Genomic DNA, 14335 nt, shown 5'->3' with positions numbered 1-14335 from the left:
ATGCGGCTCTTTACCCACTCTAATGCGGCTCTTCTGTGTGCCGGGCGCCTGCTCCCCTCCCTCCTCTCGGTCGGCCGCTCCCCTGCCTCCTCTCGGTTGGCAGCCCCAAAAGTCCGCGCGGACCTTTTAATCCGGCCCGCGGATGTGGCTGTCAGGATGTGTGTAGGCGGGGCAGCGTGCCGAACGTGAGGGGAGGGGAGCTAGGCTCCTCTCACAGTCCGCCCTGAAGACCCGAACGGCGCGGGAAGACAGCGAGAGGAACGCAAAAGGTAAGTGAATTGACACGGGGGACTTGGCTTACTAGAAGGGGGGGGGGGATAGTACTGTGGGGGATGAAATACTATATGAGGGATGAATTACTTTATGAGGGATGAATTACTATATGGGGGGATGAAATACTATATGAGGGATGAAATACTATATGAGGGATGAATTACTATATGAGGGATGAATTACTATATGGGGGATGAATTACTATATGGGGGATGAATTACTATATGAGGGATGAAATACTATATGAGGGATGAATTACTATATGAGGGATGAAATACTATATGAGGGATGAAATACTATATGGGGGGATGAAATACTATATGAGGGATGAAATACTATATGAGGGATGAAATACTATATGAGGGATGAATTACTATATGAGGGATGAAATACTATATGAGGGATGAAATACTATATGAGGGATGAAATACTATATGGGGGGATGAAATACTATATGAGGGATGAATTACTATATGAGGGATGAAATACTATATGGGGGGATGAAATACTATATGAGGGATGAAATACTATATGAGGGATGAAATACTATATGAGGGATGAAATACTATATGGGGGATGAAATACTATACGGGGGATGAAATACTATACGAGGGATGAAATACTATACGGGGGATGAATTGCTATGGGGGATGAATTACTATATGGGGGATGAATTACTATGGGGGATGAATTACTATATGGGGGATGAATTACTATGGGGGATGAATTACTATATGGAGGATGAATTACTATATGGGGGATGAATTACTATATGGGGGATGAATTACTATGGGGGATGAATTACTATGGGGGATGAATTACGATGGGGGATGAATTACTATGGGGGATGAATTACTATGGGGGATGAATTACACTATGGGGGATGAATTACTATATGGGGGATGAATTACTATGGGGGATGAATTACTATATGGGAGATGTATTTTCAGTTTTAAAAATGTGGCTCTCAAAATAAATTTCAATCATGGTTTTGGCGAGATTTGGCTCAGTTGAAAAAAAAGGTTGCCCACCACTGATCTAGGGTCTTACTCCTCTAGTACTCTCCACTTCTCTGTGACGCTCAGCCTTGTGTGTGGGCCCTCGCCATCTTCACATACTGGACAACGCAAGACTTTTGGTCCTACACTACATTGTACTCGATGATGTTAGCATTCCACAGGTGGCTGGAGCACCCAAGAGAAGAGGCTTTGGGGGACTGGTGGCACATCGTGGAGGAAGCCTAGCAGAGCGAGGAATAGAGCAAATATTATATCCTATCCCTCTACCCTGAGACTTAGAGCAGAACGTCCTTCTTAAGCTGCATTGATCATTTGTAATCCTCGTTCTGTTAGCATTTGTAAATAGGTAGGAAAGTATATCATATTTACTTGTTGTGAACTTTTTTTTACATTTCTTCAGTTACTTCCTGGTATCCAGGCCTAGGCAAATGATGTCATACATCCCAGGAGTTTTCCAGAGGGGATGATGAGAGGAGGGTTTTTCTCAGCTAAGCACAGCCCAGTCTGGATGCCTGAGCTAAGGGCAGATGGATTCCAGGAAGTAAATGCTACATGAATCATCTACCCTCAGCGAACTAAAAAATGGGTGGATGGGCAAGTTTCCCTTGGATATTAAAAATGAATTAAATAGCATTTTTGGTTTGTGGTGCTCACATGCTCTGTAGTTACGCTTTAACATACATTTAACCTTTACCGTGTGGATATGTGTGTGTGGGGGGTGGGATTTGGGTAGTCCCATTGTAAGGATATTATTTTTCCTGCCTTAATTACAGATGATGGGTTACAGAAATAGCATTCTTAGCTATATTCCAATTCCACACCATTCCTCATCAGGATCTCTTAGCTTCAGCCATCTTGCTCTGTGGGAAGTTGAGTTTCAATGGTCAAAGGATCGTTATATGACCCCACATGATCCATTTGAGCACCCCAAAATTCAGTACAGTTAATCCAGTAAACATCTCCACAGTTTATCCGCATTGTTCCTTCATTTGGGAGGCACTCCAGAAGTTTAATATAACCCTGAGCTGATTGGTCAGCTAAGCAGCCTCTATTTTCTTTCCTGTAGCCAATTTCTCTATGAATTCTATTTTTGGCTGTAGCACATTTTACCCACTTGACCTCCAGAGGATTTACCCCCCTTAATGACCAGGCCTCTTTTTGCTACTCGGCGCTGCACTAATTCAACTGATAATTGCGCGGTCATGCAATGCTGCACCCAAACGAAATTTACGTCCTTTTTTTCAAACAAATAGAGCTTTCTTTCGGTGGTATTTGATCACCTGTGCGCTTTTTATTTTTCACGCTATTAACAAAAAAAGACCAAATATTTTGAAGAAAAACGATATTTTTTAATTTCAGCTATAAAAAATATATAGTAAACTCAAAGTTAGTTATAAATTTAGGCCAAAATGTATTCTGCTCCATGTTTTTGGTAAAAAAAATCCCAATAAGTGTATATTGATTGCTTTGTGTGAAAGTTATAGCGTCTACAAACTATGGTATAGATACTGCAATTTACGCCATGTTTTTGCTATACAGCGCTGCACTAGTTTAACGGACAATTGCGCGGTCATGCAATACGGTACATAAATGAAATTTACATCCTTTTTTTCCCACAAATTGAGCTTTCTTTCGGTGGTATTTGATCACCTGTGTGTTTTTTATTTTTTGCGCTATAAAAAAAAAGGCTGACAATTTTGAGGAAAAAAAAAAATTTTGGACTTTTTGCTATAAAACGTGTCCAGTAAAAAAAAAATTAAAAACCAAATTTAGTCATAAATTTCTGCCAAAATGCATTCTGCGACATGTCTTTGCTAAAAAAAAACCCAATACGTGTAAATTAATTGGTTTACGTGAAAGTTATAGCGTTTACAAATGGCGGGAAAGATACTGGGATTTTTAATTTTTTTATATACTAATAATGGTGGCGATTAGTGACTTATAACGGTGATCAGCGACTTATGGCGGGACTGCGGCAGACATTCTGACACTGGGGGGGAACTGACTTAGGGTCACTGACATCCCCAGTGACACCAATACAGTGATCAGTGCAAAAAAAAACACTGACACTGTACTAATGGCACTGGGGAGGAAGGGGTTAACTTTATTATGCAGTGAAAGGGTTAACTGTGTGAGGGGAGTGTTTTACTAGAGGGCGGGGGTGTGTACTGCAGGGGGGGGCAAGCTGATCTGGAGAGATAAACGCTTCTCTCTGGCTCAGCATGTCAGGAGCTGTCAGGGAATTTACAGAAAGCACAGCTACTGCAGCCCTGCTCTCTGTCAATGATTGCCGCTAATCGCCGGGACACAGCCGGTAACGACCGGCTGTGACCCAGCGAGTGACATCTGCGGCCGTGATCGGCGGGACAGGTAGGGCGGTGGCGCGCCTCGCGCGCGCCCCCTACCTGTTTTGAAAACACATGTTTTAAAACGTGGTTTTGCCCAGCCGTGCCGCCCTGCCACCTTATTTCTACAGTGGCTGGGCGGCATGTAGTTAAGTTTATAATTTTATATGAAAATTATTGTGCATTACACTAGCTCAGAATCTTCAGCATCATTTTAAATGGATGAGCTAAGGTATGGACTGAACCTTTTTCCCATGGGAAACTTCCACATGATAGGTGGGTACCAGCCCAATCAGCTGTGGCCATGGAATTCCCCACCTTACAGTCACATATAACAAAGATGGCGGGGGATGCTGGTGAAATCATTAATCTAATATGCAAAGATGGCCATATTTTGTCAATGACATTGTTCGAATATGGCCATGTGGACATGGCCATGCCCTATTGTTATATGCACTTGTAGGGTAGGGAATTCTAAAGCTAAATTTGATTTTGCCAGTGGCCTGCTATCATTTGGCAGTTTCCCGTGGGTTTGGGCTGAACTTGATTTGGCCCAAACCTTAGCTCAGGGGTCCCCAAACTACGGCCCGCGGGCCACATGCTGTCCGCCGAGGCCATTTATCTGGCCCTGTACCTTACCTGGCTTCGGTCCCAGTCCCACGACGATCCAGTCCAGGAAGCGCTGCTCCTTCATTCACTCCGGCCACTCCCTCACTCCTGCCGCTCGGCTCCACCTCCTCACCGGTGATTGGGCACCAGAATTGTAGCTCAGGAAAGGCACACAGGCGGAAAATCACCTGTGAGGAGGCGGAGCCGAGCGGCCCCGCGAACATCGAGTGAGGGAGAGGCCGGAGTGAAGAAGGACAGCTGACAGGTAACTGTGCCGTGCTGATTGTGCTGCTGCAACCAGGTATGCTGGCTGCAGCAGCCCCAGGCTGGAACAGGGGTCAGCAAGTTAAGTGTCATTGGTGTCAGTGGGAGGAATAATGCCCCATCATTGGTGTCACTGATACTAATGATGGGGCATTATTCTTCCCACTGACACCAATGATGGGGCACTATTCCTCCCCCCACTGACACCAACGATGGGGCACTATTCCCCCCCCCACTGACACCAACGATGGGGCACTATTCCACCCCCCCACTGACACCAACGATGGAACACTATTCCTTCCCCCACTGACACCAATGATGGGGTACTATTCCTCCCACTGACACCAATATTGGGACACTATCCCCCCTACTGACACCAATGACGGGGCACTATTCCCCCCCACTGACACCAATGACGTACTATTCCTCCCACTGACACCAAAGATGGGGCACTATTCCTCCCACTGACACCAATGATGGGACACTATTCCTCCCACTGACACCAATGTTGGGACACTATTCCCTTCCCCCACTGACACCAAGGACGGGGCACTATTCCCCCCCCCCCCACACTGACACCAACGATGGGGCACTCTTCCTCCCCCCACTGACTCCAACAATGGGGCACTATTCCTCCCCCCACTGACACTAATGATGGGGCACTATTCCTCCCACTGACACCAATGATGGGGTACTATTCCTCCCACTGACACCAATGATGGGGCACTATTCCTTTTACTGATACCAATGATGGGGCACTATTCCTCCCACTGACACCAATGATGGAGTATTATTCCTCCAACTGACACCAATAAAGGGGCACTATTCCTCCCACTGACACCAATGATGGGGCACTATTCCTCCCACTGACACCAATGATGGGGCACAATTCTTCCCACTGACACCAATGATGGGGCACTATTGCTCCCACTGACACCAATGATGGGGCACATTTCTTCCCAATGACACCAATGATGGGGCACGTTTCTTCCCACTGACACCAATGATGGGGCACGTTTCTTTCCACTGACACCAATGATGGGGCGCTATTCCTCCCACTGACACTAAGGATGAGGCACGATTCTTCCCACTGACACCAATGATGGGGCACTATTCCTCCCACTGACACCAATGATGGGGCACTATTCCTCCCACTGACACCAATGATGGGGCACTATTCCTCCCACTGACACCAATGATGGGGCACATTTCTTCCCAATGACACCAATGATGGGGCACGTTTCTTCCCACTGACACCAATGATGGGGCACGTTTCTTCCCACTGACACCAATGATGGGGCGCTATTCCTCCCACTGACACCAATGATGGGGCACTATTCCTCTCACTGCCACCAATGATGGGGCTCTATTTCGCTCCATAAGACACACTTGGGGGGAAATGTCTGTGCGTCTTTTGGAGCGGCCGGCCCAGTATTCCCGCCACCGTTGTATGTCCACAGTCTCTGGTCATCTCCTGTACTGTGTCCGCATTTGTTCATAGTTTTTTTTTTTTTAAACTATAGTCCAGCCCTCCAACGGTCTGAGGGACAGTGAACTGGCCCCCTGTTTAAAAAGTATGAGGACCCCTGCCTTAGCTCATCAACATGAAACTAGTGCCTTGCTATTTTCAGCAGGGAAAAAGTAGGGGAAAAAAGTAACAAATGTAAACACCACATCTACAAAATGTTAAGCTGCAATATATTACATTCTTATTCTTGGATTTAGATACACTTTGAAGGTACAACATTGTTTCTAAGAGTATAGATGCCCCTAATGCAATACTAAGGAATTTGTCCTTTTGAATGGTATGAGCCTCTAGTGGAAACAGTCTTTGTGGTGCTAATTGTAGTATGTGGAGGTGGGAGACCATGGAAATGGCTATATTGCATTATGTAAATGAGGACTGTAAAACCTATAGCCCCTCTAGGGATAGAGTTCTCCCTGGACAATGAATGTCTGGGAAGAACAGTGCAGACACTAGCCCTGATATAATCATCCTATGGAGGACAATTCATTATCACTAAAGTGGAATGAAAAAGGAGGAATAGACAATAGAGCGGGAACTTGTTTTGCAACTTTTCTGGTGTACCCTGGTACCCCGGGAGTTCTTGTTACCTCTATCATGTAAAGATACTCCATACATAGCTCAACTATAAGGCAGATTAGGACATTGTAGATCTTATTTGCAGACAATGAGTCTACGTTTGAAGCACAAATGTATCTTGTGGCCCAATTATTATGCACCCAACTGCTGATGGAAAATCCAGTTGAGCAATGGCTGAATATGCCTATGCATTGAGCCTTTTGATGCCATTGAGATGCCATGATCAATGGCTTTTTGTTTCCTTTTGTCCCTGTGACTGTGATGGATGTTATTTCCGAAGCTATACTGTGCAGAGATTACACTGTAATGTGGCCAGCCTTCCAAGTTATTGCACAAAGCCAGATTCATGAAGACATGGCTTGACAAACTTGATGTGGAAGTGATAGAGTGGACTGCGCAAAGCCCTAACTTCAACCATACTAAAGGCTTTTGGGTGAGGCACATCACTGACCTAATATCAAAATACCACCCAGCATGCACACTCCACTCCTCACATGACCTCCTTCTCTCTAGTTCCCTGGTCTCCTCCTCCCATGCCCGCCTCCAGGACTTCTCCAGGGTGTCACCCATCCTCTGGAACTCCCTGCCCCAACCCATCAGATTATCACCTACTCTCCTCTCCTTTAGGCGCACCCTGAAAACCCATCTCTTCAGGGAAGCCTACCCCACCCCCTGCTAACTTGCCGACCTCCTCCACTCTTCCTACCATTCTATCCCCCACAGCTATCTCCTCCTGTACCACTATCCCCTCCCTCCTAGATTGTAAGCTCGAAAGAGCAGGGCCCTCGATCCCCTCATGTTTTGCATTGTATTGGTATTGTTCTGTCACATGTTCTGTCCCCCTCTGTAATGTACAGCGCTGAGCGAACTATTGGCGCTTTATAAATACTGTATAATAATAATAATAATCTTCTTGTTCAACTATAATATTTGACCTCACAAATAATCTTCTGGCTGAATGGGCACAAATTCCCACAGACACACTCCAAGATTTTGTTAAAAACTTTCCAAGAAGACTGGAGGCTGTTACAATGGCAAAGGGGTCCAACTCCATATTAATGCACATGGTTTTGGAACAGGAAGCCCAAGTAGCCTGAACTGTATGTGACGGTCAGGTGACCACAAACGTTTTATCATATAATGTAGATTTAAACAAAATCAGTATATAAAGTCCTCACCTAATCTCTGATCACAGCAGGGGTTATATGAGCCAGTCTGTACAGAGCACTTGCCACTAATATACGCAAAGGAAAATCACATTTTGCTATTAATTCATAGCGGAGAGCATGAATCACTTTGTAAAATGTCAATAAAAATATTTAATTCCAACATTATGTATCTAGGTTCTAAATATAAAATTCTGGATGTACAGTTAGCTTTAATGGTTTAAAACTATTTCCTTTGCTCCATTGGCTGTCCTTAACCCCTTGGCACCAGAGCCTACTGGCCCATGAAGGGTTTTCAGATGGCGGGAGGCGGGGTGGGGTTTCTGATCATGTGACCACCGTGATTGGCTGGCACAGCGGTTACATGATTGGATAGCTCCCAAACGCATGTAGGGATTGGAAGCTTTCCGTTAGCTGCCAGTGACTGTGCTCTCGGCATGGCTCTGTTATCTTTAGGTATACATGTATGCGGCCTCTCAGCATTAAGGCCCACCTCCCCAAGAGGCCGCATATATGCCTACGGCCAGCAGGAAGGAGTTGATGTGTGTCCAAACACAAGAAAAACAAAAAATGTAATATGTTACAAGTTACAATTGCATTTAATTCCTGTTAACGTCCTGTGTACTGTATTGGAATCCCAAACAATGGTATCATCTTCCGTGTACTAGACAACCCTCCTACATATGTAATTTAGAAGAGGAAATGAGGAGGGATTTGTAGTCCATATCAGGGGAGTAGCCTAGGGCAGTGGTTCTCAACCACTGGGCCATTACCTACCAGTGGTCTGTGTTAGCTACTGATCCCCTAACCACTTATCCCCAGAGTGCCACCCAACTTCCCATATTGGCCCACAGTGCTCCTTAACCCCACACAGTGCCCCCAGCACCCTGAGAACATTCATCCCCCACAATGTCCCCCAACCTCTCAGAGTATCCCCAGCCCCCTGCAGTACTCCCTAGCTTGCTGCAGAGCCTTCAGCCCCTATACTGCCCTGACCTCCAACAGTCTCCCACAGTGCCCCTGGAAAGCCTCTGGCCTTCTGAAGGAACCTCCTCCTCTCTGCAGAAACATCACCTCCCACAGTTGCCCCAAGATGCCTCCATAAACCTCCTGCCAGGGCCACCAAATCTGCTACAGGGTCCCCAACCCTCATCCCCACGGTGATAACCAGACACATCCAGAGCTTTTCTGGATTTCAATACATATTTTATATTCCCATACTTTTATTGTGGGAGTAAAAATGTTTTATTACTTTGGGGGCATGGATGATTTGGGAAGAATTTTCTGGGCCCTGGTTGAGAACCACTGGTCTAGGGTGACGACGCTTCTTCTCCATGGTACAGTACGGTGAATGATCACTATTACTCGAGAACAGGAAGATGAAGACAAAGAAAAAAAAAATGTATAAAAGAAATGTTATTATTTTTATTTCAACAATTTTATTTAGGTATAACTAAAGATTTTGGACAGCTTTGTGTTTTTGTTTTTATTGCTGTCTGTGCCCCTGTTAGGAATATTTTACCCTCTCTATTTGTCCTGGTGACAGTCATCACAGAACTTGAAAGTTAAAAAAAATCCAAAATTTTGGATTGCCACTAAAACAGGAGTAGAAGAGAAATCTTCCAATGGGGACAATCATGGATTCCCTAATTTTGGAGGGATTTTCTATCACTTCCTGTTTTGGCTATGGGACAGGAAGTAAAGTCAAATCTCCCCAATGGAACACAAATAGCAAAAAACTGACAGGGGTATAACCCTCTCATACTCTATCCAAAATGAAAAAAAAATATGACTTTTTAGTACTACTTTAAGTAACCCTCAATGCCCTACAGGCTAACAACCCTTATCCTAGAAATATAAACTGTGATAAGTAGAAGCGTGTAAATTATTAATGTAGCCTGAGCTGTGATAATCAGTTGGGGAATTTTCCCGATCTCGCAGCTTGTTATTTAGTGACCTGCTGAAGGTGCTGGGAAATTCGGTATCAGAGGTTGCTCTGTACATTGTTCTCTGAGGTTCACATATGTAACTATTTCAGGACAGGTCCTTTTTTTTCTGTACAAAAACCCTTACACAGATACATTTTACTTTTTTTCACACTATTTTATGCATCCTTTAAAGCGGAATTAAATTTATGTTGGAGTGACTAACATTTTTTCATAAAGTACTTGCACATCGTGACACCCTTAGCTCTGAGTGTACTCTTCTCTAATGAAGTCCTCGCTGGAGCCTTGTCTTTCTCCTCTTCTTCCAGGTCTCCTGCCTTCTTGCTTCAGCCATGATAAAACCCCTGTGAATGTGTGCTGGAGTTACATTATCTCAGCACCTGATGCCATTCTTTAATATGCCAGGAGTGGGCCAGGGCTGCACATTACACTACACATGTACCCTCCTTAGATGAGATGGTATTCAAATGTTTCATTACATCACCTATCCCAAAAATAAGAGGATTCTGGGTTCAGATAAGTGGACAGAGCCTTGCAAATCATTTATTTTTCCCCAATGGCCTAATGCATGTAGCACCCTCCTAGTGCAGCTAGGGGGAGCTAGACCCTAATGGTTAGTCAGGAGCTGGTTAGCAGCACATGTGAGATAGCCAGAGGGGTCAAATTCTGGCCAGGACTGAGAGACTCTGCAGGCCAGCCGCTCTGGAATTTCCCCCTGCTCTGAGGCTTTTGAAGGAGTGCCTTGGAGGTAGTGGGTGGAACTGAGGAGTGGTTGGTTGCACTCTTGAGGGACCTCAGCCAATCCCCAACAGAAGGCTTGGCAAAGGGCTGAGATTCCCTTAAAAGTGTAAGAGCCTGCTTAGCAGCAGGAGTGTGGTGGTGGGAGAGGAGTGTGGTGCAGGAAGATGTGAGGCTGGAGGAGGAAGGCTGCCAGGAGGCCTAGTGGGATGGGGCCTGCCTGTGAGCCTGGAGCTGGAAAGGAGGAAAACTCAGGACTCACTGGCCCCCTGAACGTAGACCACCTGTATGGCATAGAAGGAGCAGCCCATCTGATGAGCCTGGTAGCAGCAGCCATCCCACAAGTGCTACAGGAGAGGATCTGAGTTAGTACACTTGCAACCCCCTGGGTGGATAGGGGAAGGAGCACTCTGCTGGGAAACCAGATTAGCCCCCTACTGGTGACTGTGCACCTAATTGTAAGGCACAGGAGCCAGATCTCCTGCTCAGGAAGAAAGTCTTCAGATTGCTGGGTGAAGAGGAGTTCATCTATGGTCTCAGGTGGTACAACTAGAAGCTGCTGGCTAGCACTCCAACAGAGACGGTGTCAGAGAAAAGAAGCTGTGAATAGTTCAGTAAGTTGTCCTCAGATATCGGTTCCCTTGGGCATCCTATACACCCCTTAGCCTATCCAAGTTCTAATCCCCTCAATAAATAAAACCAATGCTCAAGATCTGATTTCTGTCTATGGAGGAAACTTGTGTGGGAAACGGGCGGACTGACAAGTCATGGGGCCCCCGGGCAATAGGGGATCATGGGGCCCATGTGTCCTTGCCCAAACTCAAAAAAGCCTATGAAAAAGGTACCAGGGGCATCTCATGGGGCCCCCTACTAACCCCGGGCCCTCGGGCAGTGCCCGAGTTTCCAAATGGTCAGTCCGCTCCTGGGGAAATACTAATTGAATGGCTGTGCAAGACTATAGGGGGACCCAATTCAACAGCAACCTTTAAGGGTGTAGTGCTACATGCACATAGAGCCATTTATTGCAAACTGCTTACAGCTGTTTCAGGATATTTGGCCATCTTCAGCACAGTGTATGGAAACCATAGTGTAGGGTTTGGAACCCAGTGAGAAGGTATAACCATTGTACTGATGATGGTCAAGTAGCCTAAAACAGCTCTGTGCTCCATGCAAAAAGATCCCTAAAATAAACAGACTCAGGAGAATACATGGAATGGAGGGGGTGAGGAATAGTCCCCGTAAAAGAGTTAAGTGTTTGATATAGAGGCAGTCGGCCTTACTTGATTGGAGATCAAGTGGCCAAATGGAGCCTCAGGGAGTAGAATTCTATTCCAAATCAAAACATGAAGAAAAATAGATAAAATTTGTGTTGTTTCTTTAAAAAAATTTAAGAAAAGTGAATATTAGACTGTTCAAAAAAATAGCAGTGTTTGTATTCTTCTTTACAAACTGAAACATTCACTATATAAACTGAGAAATGTTTGAAGATTTTGCTTTCCTTTGAATCACTTAATGAATATTTGGTTGTAGTCGCACTGTTTCTGAGAACTGCTGTACATCTGTGTTGCATGGAGTCACCCAACTTCTGGCGCCTTTGATCAGGTATTCCAGCCCAGGATGATTGGACGACATTCCACAGTTCTTCTCGATTTCTTGGTTTTGCCTCAGAAACTGCATTTTTGATGTCAACCCACAAGTTTTCTATTGAATTAAGATCCGGGGATTGGGCTGGCCACTCCATAACGTTAATCTTGTTGGTCTGGAACCAAGATGTTGCACGTTTACTGGTGTGTTTGGGGTCGTTGTCTTGTTGGAACACCCATTTCAAGGGCATTTCCTCTTCAGCATATTGTAACCTCTTCAGCACGTCTTTTTTCCAACAGTGGGACTTTGCGGGGGCTTCTTGCAGATAGCTTGGCTTCACATAGGCGTCTTCTAATTGTAACAGTCCTCACAGGGAACTTTACACCTTCTTTCATCTTCCTGGAGCTGATTGTTGGCTGAGTCCGCGCCATTTTGGCTATTCTATCCATTCGAATGGTAGTTTTTCGCTTTCTTCCACGTCTTTCAGGTTTTGGTTGCCATTTTAAAGCATTTGCGATCATTTTAGCTGAGCAGCCTATCATTTTCTGCACTTCTTTATATGTTTTCCCCTCTCCAATCAACTTTTTAATCAAGGTACGCTGTTCTTCTGAACAATGTCTGGAACGACCCATTTTCCTCAGAATTTCAGAGAGAAATGCACTGTAACCAGCATGGCCAAGATTTGCTGCCTTCCTTCCTTAAATAAGGGCAATAATTGCCACCTGTTTTTCAAAGAATGAATGACCTCACTAATAGAACTCCACACTGCTATTATTTTGAACATGCCCCTTTCAATTAGTGATTCAATTACACAGAATCAGCAGCATGCATGTCATGACTGTTGGGTCTGTTGGATTTCTATTACTCTACTACACCTGCTAGTAAATTATTTGCCATGTAGAAATATCATTTCTACCAAAAACAGTGATTGATCAGGTTAGTGATGTCTGACTGCTATTATTTTGAACACAACTGTACATGTATATATTGACCTATATAACCCCAGAGGTCTGGGCTAAAATCAATTAGTGGATAGTCTCTTGCTCACACAGCTGGCTGGAGTTAGGCTACGTTCACACTAGTGTTGTGTGCAGGCGGCAGAGAGGCGTTTGGGAAGCGTTTTTATGGCTTCCCAAATGCCTCTGACAATTCTGCACATTGCAGCACATAGTGCTGTTCTAGCGGGAGCGTTAGCATCGCGTTGCGGCAAAACGGACGCCTCTGATCGAGTCAGGAGGCGTTGAAGCCTTCTATTCTAGTCTATGGTGCCGCTCCGCAAACGGCCGGTGTTTGCTACGCGGTTGCGACGTGGTTGTGGGGCGTTTGCGGAGCGGTAACACCATTTAAACTTCATTATAGGCATTTGCGGAGCGTTTTTAACGCTTGGCAAATGCCTAGCAACCGCCGCTAAACCACGCATGCGGCGTTTGCGGAGCGTTTGCCGAGCGGTAAAAAACGCTCTGCAAACGCCGCACCAACACTTGCCAAACGCTATAGGGGCGTTTGGCAAGTGTTGGTAAAACAGTCAAGTGTGAACGAGCCCTTAGGCTGCCTCTTTGAATGGGCTGGGAATCTGAAAGCTGCAGCAGAAGGGGAGAAAGAGGCTCCAAGACACCAATGGTGGAGCAGGATTTATTCAACAGTGTATGTTAAAATACAATAAACTGCACTCACAAAAGTCGCTTAGAACAGACATATACTGTAGCAAGCTCCATGTGGAGCCACCAGTGCTGAGTGCAGTCCCGACAGAGACCGGTGAGATGACAGGAGCGCTATGGAGGGCAGGGATCTGGACCAACCGCCAGCGAACTACCACGGAAGACTCGAGAAAGGAGCTGTCAGATGCCACGAGCTCTGTAGCCAATCAGGAACGTGTTTTGGAGGCCGAACTATGCTTTCTTCATGAGCCTCTCAGCCTCTTTATTCTGGTGACTAAAGCCTGACGTTTTTTACCTTCATGCATTCTGTGCATGAAGGTAAAGAACCTTCAGTGTGCAGCAGCCCCCTGCAGCCTCCCCAATACATACCTGAGCCCAATCTCAATCCAGCTCTGTGCACAGGAGCAGAAGCTCTCCCGGGTCTCTGCCTCCCCGTTGGCCATTGACTCCTGCTGCTGTCAATCACAGCCAGTGAGGAAGGAATGGGGGGAGCAAGACTGAACCACGCTTTGTGTGTCTCATAGACACAGAAAGGCATCTAAGGAGCGAGCACGCACGAGTTCCCTTATACCAAGCAGCTTGCTATGGGGGCACTCAGCAGGAGGGAAGGGCCTAAAGTACCAGTGGGG

This window comes from Staurois parvus, unplaced genomic scaffold (genome assembly GCF_062004578.1).
Source record: "Staurois parvus isolate SC_StPar_1 unplaced genomic scaffold, SC_StPar_1.0 ptg000195l, whole genome shotgun sequence".
In the NCBI taxonomy this organism is placed as follows: domain Eukaryota; kingdom Metazoa; phylum Chordata; class Amphibia; order Anura; family Ranidae; genus Staurois; species Staurois parvus.
Note: the sequence above shows the minus strand (reverse complement) of the source record.